This window comes from Cibotium barometz, chromosome 7, assembly GCF_041138505.1.
Source record: "Cibotium barometz isolate CiBa-2024 chromosome 7, ASM4113850v1, whole genome shotgun sequence".
In the NCBI taxonomy this organism is placed as follows: domain Eukaryota; kingdom Viridiplantae; phylum Streptophyta; class Polypodiopsida; order Cyatheales; family Cibotiaceae; genus Cibotium; species Cibotium barometz.
Genome location: NC_141052.1, coordinates 60,323,800 through 60,337,343, shown reverse-complemented (window position 1 = coordinate 60,337,343; position 13,544 = coordinate 60,323,800). Strand labels below are relative to the sequence as shown.

Below are 13,544 nucleotides of genomic sequence, written 5' to 3'. Positions count from 1 at the left end.
GGAATGGCAAAGATAATTCAAAGCACATATGGCTGTCCTAAATGATTATGACAGGTTGCAAGCTGAGGTGGATGAATGGGTGGAATCTAGGAGGCAGGTCCAGATGCAGGCGAAGAGGGAAAGAGAAGAAAGACTATGGGAAGAAATGGAAAGCCTGCAAGAGGACCAAAATCGAAGGCCACCTCAGTCCCAAGCACAGTCTAGTTCTCAATCCATGGCATTGCTTCCATGCCCCGAAGTCTTCTGATCGACGTCGGCATCATCAGACTTTTATTTACATTTGTAACATTAACATTAATTTTGTAAGACTTGACATTGTTTTGTAAGAAAAAAATCTTTCATATGTTAAATTGCTTTTGGAGTTACAATGTTTTTATTGTCATCATTCAACGATTAATCAACTGAATAGTATGAGAGACAAATTCTTTGCAGAAAGTCATTTTTTCTTTTTGCCTTGGCACCTATTAAAAAAAGGTTTTGGTTAGTGGTATTTTACATAATGTTCTGCATAGCATACTAAATAGTGAATGTAAATATAAATGGTTTACCTTTTTAGTATCCATTGTAAATGTATAATCTTTTGGAAATTGTTCAATCTCCTCGTATGTAAGGTCTTCTCTAATTTGAGAAAGAGATGTTTTAGATAGTGTGTTCAGCATTGTAAGCAATTGCCCTTCCAAATATATATCCATTACTAGAGGCGTATTCTCGGGATCTGACTCCAAATCTTGATCTAATGGAATAAGGTTGCCATTAACATAATGATATCTGGTGTAGTGAAAAGTTGCAATGAAGTTTTGAGAGCCAATAATGTACTTGCAAACTATTGACTTCTTCTCCAAAATAGAAATGATGCCTTTTGTCTTTCTCCTGTCCCAACCGTTGTCCAAAAAGTCCAGTGCCTTACTTGACTTGCAAATAAACATTGTTGAAGTATTTCTTATTTCTTCATCAAATAAAAAGTCAACAAACACTTTGATAAGCATGAAAATAGTAAGCTTGACATTCTTTATTGCACAGATGCCTTAAGAGACATTTGTATGTCGTGATACAACCTGATCCTATAACTTTCAGTAGTTTGTGAAGTTGGCAATGGCCAATCTTTGCTTCCAAATAATGAGAGGGGTATTGGAGTCAAACAACCCCATCCAAAAGATGTGTTTAGTTCAAAGTACGGCATATCATAGAAAAATATGCCATGGTCTGCAAGATCTCTATGAGTTCTTCCTTTGTAAATTTGTTCTCCTACATATGCATGGAAAGCATCAAAAATCCCACTTATACTCTCCACTGGTTGCCAATCTATTCTATTGAATAGATAAATATCTTCATAAAACCAAAAGATTAGGCATTTTTAAAACAACAATTAGACACTTTTAAAACAATAAGGAGACAGGACTGAATGGATAAACAACTGCATAATAACAACAATTAAACACTTTAAAACAAAAGAAGCTTTGACTGAGATACTACTCATAGTTGGGATGATATCGTGGAAGACCAGGAGGAAATTTTTTCACCCTCAAGTCTACATGCTAGAAAACATGTTGTATTAGTACCTCTGTCACACGCTTGCAAGATTCACATACCTTGAACTCTTTAACTTGTCCCTTGAATGGCTCCACAAATTCATTAGCATTTCTCCTCTTCCTCTTCCTTCTCTGTAAAAGTATCCAGCTCCCGATTGTAATTGTAGATGGTATCCATGTCCCATCGTCTGTATTATAACTATTGAATACAGTAATAGTTGAAATGCTAGTACGAGGCTTTCTACTACAAGTTGCCATTTTGTGTAGCAAAAGACATACGGAAGAAGAAGATGAGAGCTTAATTTTGGAGGAGACTTAGAAAAAGAAAGAACCACTATGTTGGAGAGGTGAAGAAGATCAGAGCTAGTTTTGGAGGGAAACATTTACTCAACTTATAATACTAATAAAATAATACCACCGAATCTTTGCACGTAATCATTAACTACCACTATCTTTTAGCTTACGTGCAAAGATTCGGTGGTATTATTTTATTATTATTTTAAGTTGAGTAAATGTTATTTCAAGATGCATTTTGAGCATAATTTTACTCTATTTACTTGAATTCTTGCTTTAAAATGCCAAATTTCTCTGTTACAGAAGCCTCTTCCTCATTGGTTGAGCACCACTCTCTCTCTAAAACTAAAAGGCCCAAAAATGAGCCCACATTTCTCGTAATGTTTCCCTTTGTACCAATTGAGTCTAGTCTTATCTCATTCGCTGCTCTCTTGTGTCTACTATGGTGAGAGAGTTGAGGGGAGAGAGAGCTTCATTCTTGGTTTATGTTCCTCTTATGCTTCTATTCATGAGTGTGAGAGTAGAGAGGAGTGAGTGTCCTTATATGATGGAAGGAAACCTCATGGTGACATCTTGAGGAGGAGACAAAGGAGTGGAGCTAGAAACGACTAGCATATCTCAAAGTCTTCATAGATACAAGCTTGGATGTCGACAAGTTCCCTCAACGTGTTAAGGTAAGCATTGTCCATTGAATTGGGTGAGGATAGTGTAGCCCGTTAACAACTTGAGGCATTGCTCAAGAAGTTTAAGGGTGTGTTTGCCTAGGACCATCCAAATTTGAAAGGGGAAGATCTAGTAGTATGTGAGCATAAATTACATGGGTACTGGATGTTAAACCTATTAATATGTAATAGTACTAATGAATAAATTTAAATTACACCAAGAAAGTCAAAGAGGATATTGATAATCTACTAAAAGGATACATTACACAAGTCACAAAGCAATGACTAGCTTTTTCCCATATTGGTGTTGTGTATAGATTACACAACACCACTGATAATGGATCTATACACAACACCACTGATAACATCCATTACACAAGTCGCGAGAAATGACTAGCTTTTTTTCCATATTCGTGTTGTATAGATTACACACCACCACTGACATGATCCACTACACAAGTCACAAGAAGTGACTAGATTTTCCCCATAGTGGTGTTGTGTAAAGAAAGGAGATTAATAATCTAAGACAAGATCCATTACACAAGTCATGAGCAATGACTAGCTTTTCCCCCATGGTGGTGTTTTGTATAGATTATAAGAAGTTGAATGCCAATTACACAAAAATACACGCATGTCCCAATGATTGCATGCTATTTAGAGGGGTTAATAAAGATGCAACACAATGTAGCCAATGTGGGGAGAGCCACTATAGGGATGATTTGCAAGGAGATAAAGTTTCCCGAAAGGTTTTGAGACACTTTCCTATCATTCCTTGCATCCAGCACATGTTTAAATGATGTAAGGGGATTGCAGAAATCATGACATAGCATGCTACTCATCGCTCAACCGATGGCATCATGAGGATCATAGAGCTGATTTACTGGCATGGCAACATGTGGAGCATCTCAATGGCTAGAGTTTAAAGATGAGCCCGGTCACATACGTCTTGGCTTGGGCATGGATGGTGTTAACCCATTTGGCTTCAAGTCCACATCATGGTCTACTTGGCCTATTGTATTATTGGTGAATTACAACCTCCCTCCATGTGGCAGTCAAGAAAGGTCATATCATGCTTGCTCTTCTTTGTACCAAGCAAGTATAAGGCGGAAAACATGGATGTGTACCTCAAGCCTTTGATTGAGGAGCTTGAGACACTATGGCGAGGTATCAAAGTACAAACATTTCAAGGCCAATAAATAGGCATGAGGTGGAGGTGAAAGAAGTTTTGCTTTGGAGACGATGCATGAGTATCCCAGGTTCTCGGAGTGCTCAGGTACCTACTTGAACCTTATATGCATAAGGATTTAAGCTTTAAACCTTAAGTTTACATCTCTATCTCAATTTTAAAATAGGTTTGTCAACCTCCAGACATCATGCATGTCCAATTTGTGGACCATCACTTGTTTTTTCGGAAAGACCCTCTACACTTAAGAAGGTGGTGTATGACAAACATCATCGATTTCTCCCTCCTTCACATCCCAAGTATGTGCCACATGATATCACCACTTATGAGAGGTAGAGATTGGTTTGAGGCATAGAGAAGCACCCCCAATCCACCACCCACCAATGATGAGATGTCTAGATACTTAATCTTCTTTTGAGTTCCATATTGGTGTGACATGAAGATCAATCATCTCTTAGCTCCCATGTATATCTTCAAGAATGTGGTAACAAATATTTGGGACCATTTAATTGGTAAAAGAGATACAAAGGGTGCAAGGGATGACTTACAAAACATTGGACACCTTCAAAATGCATGTCCAATTGAAAGTGAGAGTTGTAACATAGTCCTACTAAAGACACTATGGGTATTAACCAAGAAGGAGCACAATAAGGTGAAAAGTATGATTGCCTCTTTTCGTACATCAATGGGAGTAATGCATTCATTGAAGAGGGTGCCTTCACAAAGACCAAAAAGAAAGGAGAGGAACAATTATACGGCCTCAAGACATGATTGTCATAAGATATTATGGATATATAAATATTCGCTTATTCATTTTCTCTTTGTGGTACATAATTTGTAGGTTCATATACTAACTTCCATTTTTTTCTATGTATAGTTTATTCTTCCAATTGCTATAGTAGTTGGTTGTAGAGACAAAAAGGTGAGAGAGGCTATTTACAAAATGGGAAGCTTGGTGAGGTATGAATCTTCTCTTCAATTCACTAACTAAGTTATATTGCTTCTTTGGTATTCTCATGCGCTTACAAGTTATGTATTGGTTAATAGTACACATGATTGCTATGTATGTAGGTACATATCCTTAAAGGAGATAGATCCTACATCCACTGAGATGGCTCATCTCAATACTATTGAGGCAGTGTTGTGTATGATCAAGAGAACAACTTTCCAAGAACAATTCTCACTAGCCAAAATTGCATCTTGTGATGCATTTGATTTTGATGAAGTGGCGTTGTGTAGTGTTGTTCATGTTAGACGGGTGTTTTTCCTTGAAAGGTTCATGAAAACCTTAAAGAAGTTTGTGAGACAAAGAGCGAGGCCAGAAGCAAGCATGGCAGAGGAATGGTTGATGCAAGAGTCTCTTATGTATATCTTAAAACATCTATCTCGCATAGATCCTTCCATGCCACGATTGTGGAGCAATGAGGAGGATGACCAATTAATCACTAATGTGCCTCAGAGAAAAGAAAGGCAATGAAGATTGGATGAAGGATTATGCCACAAGGTGAATACATTCTGCATTCTAAATAGTCCCATCTCATGGAGAAGTGGATTGGGAGATACAAGGATGCAATCAATAGACAAAAGGATGAGAGAAGAGCTTTCATAAGAGCAAATAGATGCTTGCCATTCCCGCCTAGCTTGGAACCTCTACCAAATGTGATCAATATAGAATGGCTTCATATGGCAATATTGATGGCATCGCAAAATGGAGAGATGATCACAAGAGAAGAGCATGCGTATGCAATAGGATGTGACTCTCAAGTAAGTACATTCTTCATCTATATCTCAAGTAAGTACATTCTTCATCTATATCTCATGTATATACATGTTTAATGTACCATACTAAATGTCATCCTTTTGTTTAATGTTAGTACAAACTATATAATGCAATATGGTTAAAGGGAAGGCACTTTTGCATGGAGCATGTGGATTCTAAAAGAAACATATTTGATTGTGGTGTGATGGAAACTTTTGAGCAAGAAATTCGAGCTAGTAGACATGATACAAATGTCATAGAGGACAATCTTGAGTATTGTGAAACTATTCAAGATATTCTTGAGGTTGGATTTAGAGTACTTAGTCTATTCATCTTTGATGTCAAATGGTTCAAGGTGATATATAGAGGTGCTCAAGCAACCGTGAAGAAACATCCCCAAATGGGTTCTTCAAATTGATCCCACCAAGTTTTGGAATGATGAGAAAGATACTTTCGTGCTACGTCAACACTATCAATAGGTTAGTAACCCAACCAATCCCAAATTGTAAGATTCCTCCCCCAGCCCCTCAAGATGTCCACTTTCTCCCCCTGTAATCAATACCCTTTTGAGAATAATAACAGATCTTGTTTCTATCTGTTTTTTGGCTTAGAGAGAGAAAATGTTTTAGAGAGAGATAATTCAGTTTCTAGATATCTTTGGATAGAAAAATATCCCTTCTTATCAAAATGATTTTCCCTGAAACAGAAATTCAAAAAGAACTTTCCAATGTGCAATTGGAATAAATTGAAAATAGGTAAAAAGGACCTTAGCTTGAGGGCCAGATTTTCTGAAAATTTTGGATTAAGGTTCCTATGGACCAATAAGATTAATACAAATGTAGGGAGGAGATAAATTGAAGAATAAAAGAAAAATCTCCCAAAATGAGTAAATACTCACATAAGATGAAGAGTTGACTATAAGAACAAGGTTTATTAGTTAAAAAAGAAGAGATATTTAGAGGAAATGATGCATTTTTTGACACCTTAGTGTGGGAAATTCCCCTCATGAAGGAGACGCCTATTTAACATGTGTGGATGAGTTTTAAACTCACAAATAATGAGATATTTTTATCTCTCCTCTCTCCTGTTTCAACTAGATCCAAAAAGTGAGCTAAACTGATCTAAAAATGGTCAAAAATTGACCAAACTGATCTAGAAAATTCTAGAATCAATTTGCTTGGTTAGAGGCTCATTTTTTCCTATAAATAGAAGTCTCCCCCTTTGTAAAAGGTTCATAGTGTTTATGCACTGTTACTCTACTCCTCCCCAGAGTCAAATACATTGAATTCAATTTAGTCAATTGTTTTTGACTAAATCCTCTCCAAAAGAGCTGGTGGCCACTCTTGTTACGAACAAGAGTAGAACCCTCAATCCCTCAAGCCAAAGGAAAGCTTACAAGTTTCATGTAAGCTTACTTCTTACTTGTGAATTTTAAATCTATGGTTTTCTTAAATTTTATGCTTTGTAAATGTTTGAATTAAAATCTGATGCTATGCCTTGATGAAAAGGCCACTCCCTTCTCTTCTTTACAATTCAGCCCTTCTTAATCGTAGAAAGTTTAATTAAAAGATTGATTAAACTCTTTTCATTGTTTAATCTCTTGATTTTTAGAAAATGGAGTAGATTAGAGATATTAGAATTCGAATTGGATTAATTCAAGTCATAAATTGAATGTTAAAATTGAGAAATGGTCAGCCATACAAAGGAAGTTATGGTAAATTTTTCTTAAATTTTGTGGAACTAAAGTTTATCATTGGATTATTCTAAAAGAGTAATTCCTTCTGTATGTGCATTCTAAAAGATTTGTTTTTATTTCAAAAGTGTCATTCCCATTAAAATTGAATTTATGCATAGAAAGATGCATAAGGGAATTTATTTTTATTTCAAAAGAGTTATTCTCATTAATTTTGATTTTATGCATAGAAAGATACATAAGGGAATTTTTTTTTCAAAAGAGTTATTCTCATTAATTTTGATTTTATGCATACAAAGATGCATAAAGAATTTTTTTTTAATTTCAAAAGAGTTATTCTCATTAATTTTGATTTTATGCATACAAAGATGCATAAGGAAAAAAAATTTTATTTCAAAAGAGTTATTCTCATGAATTTTGATTTTATGCATAGAAAGATGCATAAGAAAATTTATTTTTCTTCCAAAAGTGTTAATTTCATTAAAATTAAATTTATGCATAGAAAGATGCATAAAGGAATTTATTTTTATTTCAAAAGAGTTATTCTCATTAATTTTCATTTTATGCATAAAAAGATGCATAAAGGAATTTATTTTTATTTCAGAAGAGATATTCTCATTAATTTTAATTTTATGCATAAGAAATTTTTTTTTTCAAAAGAGTTATTCTCATTAATTTTGATTTTATGCATAGAAAGATGCATAAGGAAATTTATTTTTATTTCAAAGGTGTTAATTTCATCAAAATTGATTTTATGCATAGAAAGATGCATAAAGGAATTTATTTTTATTTCAAAAGAGTTATTCTCATTAATTTTGATTTTATGCATAGAAAGATGCATAAAGGAATTTATTTTTATTTAAAAAGAGTTATTCTCATTAATTTTGATTTTATGCATAGAAAGATGCATAAGAAAATTTATTTTTATTTCAAAAGAGTTACTCTCATTAATTTTGAATTTTATACATAGAAAGATGCATAAGGAAATTTATTTTTATTCCAAAAGTGTGAATTTCATGAAAATTGATTTTATGCGTAGAAAGATGCATAAAGGATTTATTTTTATTTTAAAAGTGTTATTTTTCTTAAAATTGAATTTATGCATAAATAGATGCATAAAAGGATTTTGTTAAAAGTGTTATTCCCACTGAAGTTGATTTTATGCATAAATAGATGCGTAAAGAATCTTTATATCAAAACTTAGAAATTCTCTTAAATTCTATGTTTAAACGAATGTGATGAGAATAGATGTGATAAGATGTGATGAGAATCAGATAGCGTGAATGAATGGATGGATGGATGTGATATGAATAGAAGTGATGAGAATGTGATGTGGATAGATGTGATGAGATGCGATGTGAATCAGATAGCATGAATGAATGGATGGATGGATGGATGTGATATGAATAGAAGTGATGAGAATGTGATGTGGATAGATGTGATGAGATGCGATGTGAATCAGATAAATGTGAATGAATGGATGAGATGTGATGTCATGTGAATCAGAATGTAAATGAATGATATGGGATATGAGTGAATGTATGTGATGATAATGGATGTGAATGTGTATGAGAAGAATGGATGTGAATGAGTATGTGAAAGAATGGATAAGGATGTGTATGAGAAGAATGGATGTGAATGTGTATGTGAAGAATGGATGTGAATGAGTATGTGAACGAATGGATGTGGATGTATGTGAAAGAACGGATATAGATGTGTATGTGAAAGAATATATGTGGATGTGAATATGATGGATATGAATTGAATGTGATGTGATGGATGTGAATGGATGGAGGTGATGTGATGTAAAATGGATAGATGTGAATGGATGTGATGTCATGTGAATCGGGATGTGAATGAATGATATGGGATGTGAATGGAAGTGATGTCATGTGAATGGAAGTGATGTCATGTGAATCTGTATGTAAATGAATGATATGAGATGTGAATGGATGTGATGTCATGTGAATCGGGATATGAATGAATGATATGAGTTGTGAATGGATGTGATGTCATGTGAATCGAGATGTGAATAAATGATATGGGATGTGAATGGAAGTGATTTCAGATGTGAATGAATGATATGAGATGTGAATTGATGTGATGTCATGCGAATCGGGATGTGAATGAATGATATGGGATGTGAATGGATGAGATGTCATGAGAATCGGGATGTGAATGAATGATATGGGATGAGAATGGATGTGATGTCGTGTGAATCGAGATGTGATGAATGTGATGTGAATCGGGTAAATATGAATAGATGAGATGTGAATGAATATGATGAGATGTGAATGAATGTGATGTGAATCGGGTAAATATGAATAGATGAGATGTGAATGAATATGATGAGATGAGATGAGGATATGGGTAAATGCGAGTGGATGAGATCTGATGAGGATATTTGAGGAAAGAAGAGATGAGATGGAAAATGATGCGATTGAATGAGAATGGGAATTTATATGAAATGAATATGGATTAAGTAATGTTGATTATTGTGGAAAGACGAAAGTTCATTATAGAAATTGTATTTATGGCCTATTTTTAAATGACAGATTTATGTCAAGAATGCTGGGAAAGCGTTTTGACTGTCTTGTGATTAAGGTCGTGGAGACCTAGTTGATAAAGTTGCAACACCTGACGGAGAGTCAACGGAGGACGTCTCGCGTAGCAAGGTCAGTCAAGGTCTTGACCAGCCTCGATTCGATTAAAATGGTGAGCTTCCGGTACGGTGGATGAGGGACCAAGGAAGCGGCCTATGAGTGAAGTGCTAGGTCACTTGCGAAGGATCCAAGAGGGTGCTGACCATACGGTACCCACACGTGCGTCGTGGAAGATATTGGAACAAGGAGTACGAGTTGTTTTCTGAATTCGGACATGGATCTGGTTGATTGACCTTACTGGTCCTCAAAACGGATGAGTCCATGGCCCTTTTATATGGATCCGTTGGTTGATCTTGCTAATTCTCAACAGAGTTTCCATTTTGATATGTGAATATATTGCTGGTTATTATGAGCTAGGACTATCGAAAAGGCCCCTGATGAGTGGTCAGGTGGTGAGCGTTCTGGTTGCCAATGACGCCATAGATACACCGATGAAGGAATGATTGGAAATAAGGATTCAACCGGAGATTTTGAGGATTATGATTAGTGAGACAATGGTTTCATTAAATGATTGTTTTTAAAGATAGACGATGCTGAGAAAAAGGCAATTTCATATTGGATGTGTAAGTGGTGTGACTAGTTTTAAGTTTGCATGAATATCCGACTAGGGGGCTGGGAACTCTTTTCCTTGGTACCCGGGACAAAACCTAACCAAGTTCTTAATTGGATCCCATCACTACAGTGGTTGGGCGGTTGGCTAACCCATGGGACTCGGCTGGGGACTGATGGATCCCCAATTTGAGACTCAATTTTGTTATAGTACGATAGATGAAGTAAATCCCAGACAAAAATTGTTCTATGGAAAAGAATCAATGGTTGTGCCTCTCAATGAGAAAAAAAGCGTTGGTCTCTATGATCTAAGTGTAATTTTTTCCCTGATCTGATTATGGGACTTACGGGTTTGGTCAAATCAGTTTTGTTAGATAAGACTTTTGACTACATTAGAGAAAAGTTATCCTGGAGGAATCGCCCATGCTTTCCGGGCAAGGGAAGTTTTTTCGAGTTTGGTTTTGGATGAACCGATGGATTAGTCTCTTGTCCGGATATCCATGGGCGAGGCTTCGAGTGTGAGACCCTGCAGTGCTACTTCTGCTGCTAGCACCCCTGAATTCGTTGCGTGGTGGGGACAGGGATCTCACATTTGGTATCAGAGCGAATTGGCTAAAGTGGATCAATCGAGAAGCCAAAAATGTCATAAATTTATGAAGTACCAGTAAAAGGTTGGAATTGTGTGATGAAACTCATACAAATTGATATTCAGAATGAAATTCTTAATTTGATAATTGGGTCTTCAAATGGAAGTACTGCAATTGTATGGAATCCCTGACTTGCTTGAGGCCTAGACATGATGGTATTTACCTTATAGTTCCAAGGACCGTGACTACCCGTATATATCGAGGGTATAACTGCAGCTCTTGATGACTGGCAGTATATACGAGTAAATCTAAGATCTTGAAATTATAAGCTAAAATGCTATCTAGATGATGAATTCGAATGTGGTTGATATGATTTTAAAATTATGATTGAAAATTGATGAGTTGAATTGGATTCTGATTGAAAAATGATGATTCCTGAATTTTTGGTTGAAAAGCGATAAATTGAGCAAAACCACAATGAGGATGAATGGGACGAGTCCTTGTGTTGATATTCGTAACTAGAATGATGATAATGACTTCAACAAATCACTATGAGATTAGTGGATTGTGCTGACAGATTGCTACTGTGTTAACTCTTGACCCAGTGGATCGAGTTAAGGGATGACAAATTAAAAATCTATAAAATTGAAATCCCCCATGGAGTATTGTTCAGATGGAAATTTCGGTCTAATAGACCATTATTGTGTTAAAGATATGAATGATATGTTTTGAATGAATTGTTATCTGATAATGCGAATATCTTTATCCCATGATTCTGTGTGGGGAGCCGACCTATCTAAAGAACCCCAGAATCAGATGAATCAAAAATCGGATTTGAATCATAAATAAAGGGACTTAACAAGATTTTTCATATTGATAGGAACATGGATCGAGGTTGTCGAGGTAGAAATGATAACCCCCAACTGGATGAGGAAGAGCTTGACTTGGATGTTCGTAAAACTCTTCATAGTTTGCAGCTTGGACCTTTTAAGGGTGAAGGGAAAAACTTGGGCGAGGCTGTGGAGAAGTGGATTGAAGCAATGGAAGAGTACTTTGATGTCACCGGGCACAATGAGAAGAGAAAAATGGCTCTTGCAAGGTTGAAGATAGTAGAAACAGCCAGAGTGGCATGGAGAAACCACTGCAAGACAAACCGTCTGGATCGGAATACCCAGACATGGAATGATCTCAAAATTTACCTAAGGACGAGGTTCTGTCCTCCTAGCTTTTTGGAAACAAAGATGAACGAATTCTTAGAGTTAACCTAGGGGAGCATAACTATTGAAGTATATCACCAAGCGTTCGCTCTCCTCCTCCTCAAATACTCACCACCGTTGAATGAAGAACAGCTGATGGCCAGGTTCATTCACCACCGCTGAATGAAGAACAGCTGGCCAGGTTCATTCGGGGACTGAATGAACCTTTGAATATTTTGGTGAAGAACGCCAAGCCAATTTCCATGGCCCAAGCAGTGCGGATGGCGAAGGATTTCTCCAAGGCCTTTGATGTCAAGGTCCCACCAAAGCTAGCACCATCATCTTTCAAAAGGTTTTTAGTTCCAGAAGGTGATTCCAACCTTCCACCGCCTAAGAGATATCGGGGTCAAGCCCACGATATGGGAAGTTTCAGAATGGAAGAAACGTCCTTTTCCCGAAACTCAATCCCCTGGAATTCAACTTCAGAAGCAGAGAAATCAGGGATCAAGATTCCAGACTCCACCTCCTTCCTTCCAGAGTAATCATGTTTCTATCTGCCAAAATCAGGGAAATCCCAGTTGTAGACCCTCTAACCAACCCACAAGTTCAAACAAAAGTAATGCAAAACCTCTACCTCAGAATAGGGGAAGTCAGTTGTTCCCAAATCAGCCGTCCACTTCCAAGGCAATAACGCTGGAAGTGATTGAAGAAGAAGAAGAAGAAGATGAAAGAGATCATACTCCACCTGCGAGATGAGGACATCTCGCGTTTTTTAAGTGGGGTAGGATGTAAGATTCCTCCCCCAACCCCTCAAGATGTCCAGTTTCTCCCCCTGTAAATCAATACCCTTTTCAGAATAATAACAGATCTTGTTTCTATCTGTTTTGGCCTAGAGAGAGAAAATATTCTAGAGAGAGATAATTCAGTTTCTAGATATCTTTGGATGGAAAAATATCCCTTCGTATTAAAATGATTTTCCCTCAAACAGAAATTCAAAAATAACTTTCCAGTGTGCAATTGGAATAAATTGAAAATAGGTAAAAAGGACCTTAGCCTGAGGACCCAGGTTTTCTAAAAATTTTGGATTAAGGTTCCTATGGACCAATAAGATTAATCCAAATGTAGGGAGGAGATAAACTGAAGAATAAAAGAAAAATCTCCCAAAAATGAGTAAATACTCACATAAGATGAAGAGTTAACTAAGGACAAGGTTTATTAGTTAAAAAAGAAGAGATATTTAGAGGAAATGATGCATTTTTGACACCTTAGTGTGGGGAATTCCCCTCATGAAGTAGGTGCCTATTTCACATGTGTGGATGAGTTTTAAACTCACAAATAATGAGATATTTTCATCTCTCCTCTCTCCTTTTTCAATTAGATCCAAAAAGTGAGCTAAACTGACCCAAAAATGGTCAAAAATTGACCAAAC

The 13,544-nt window shown here is 36.3% G+C and overlaps 1 pseudogene; it reads right to left on the bottom strand.

The window, feature by feature from the left end:
• Positions 1-386: 386 nt before the first annotated feature.
• On the bottom strand, positions 387-1,787 carry LOC147637272 (uncharacterized; annotated as a pseudogene).
• Between the last annotated feature and the right edge of the window lie 11,757 nt (positions 1,788-13,544).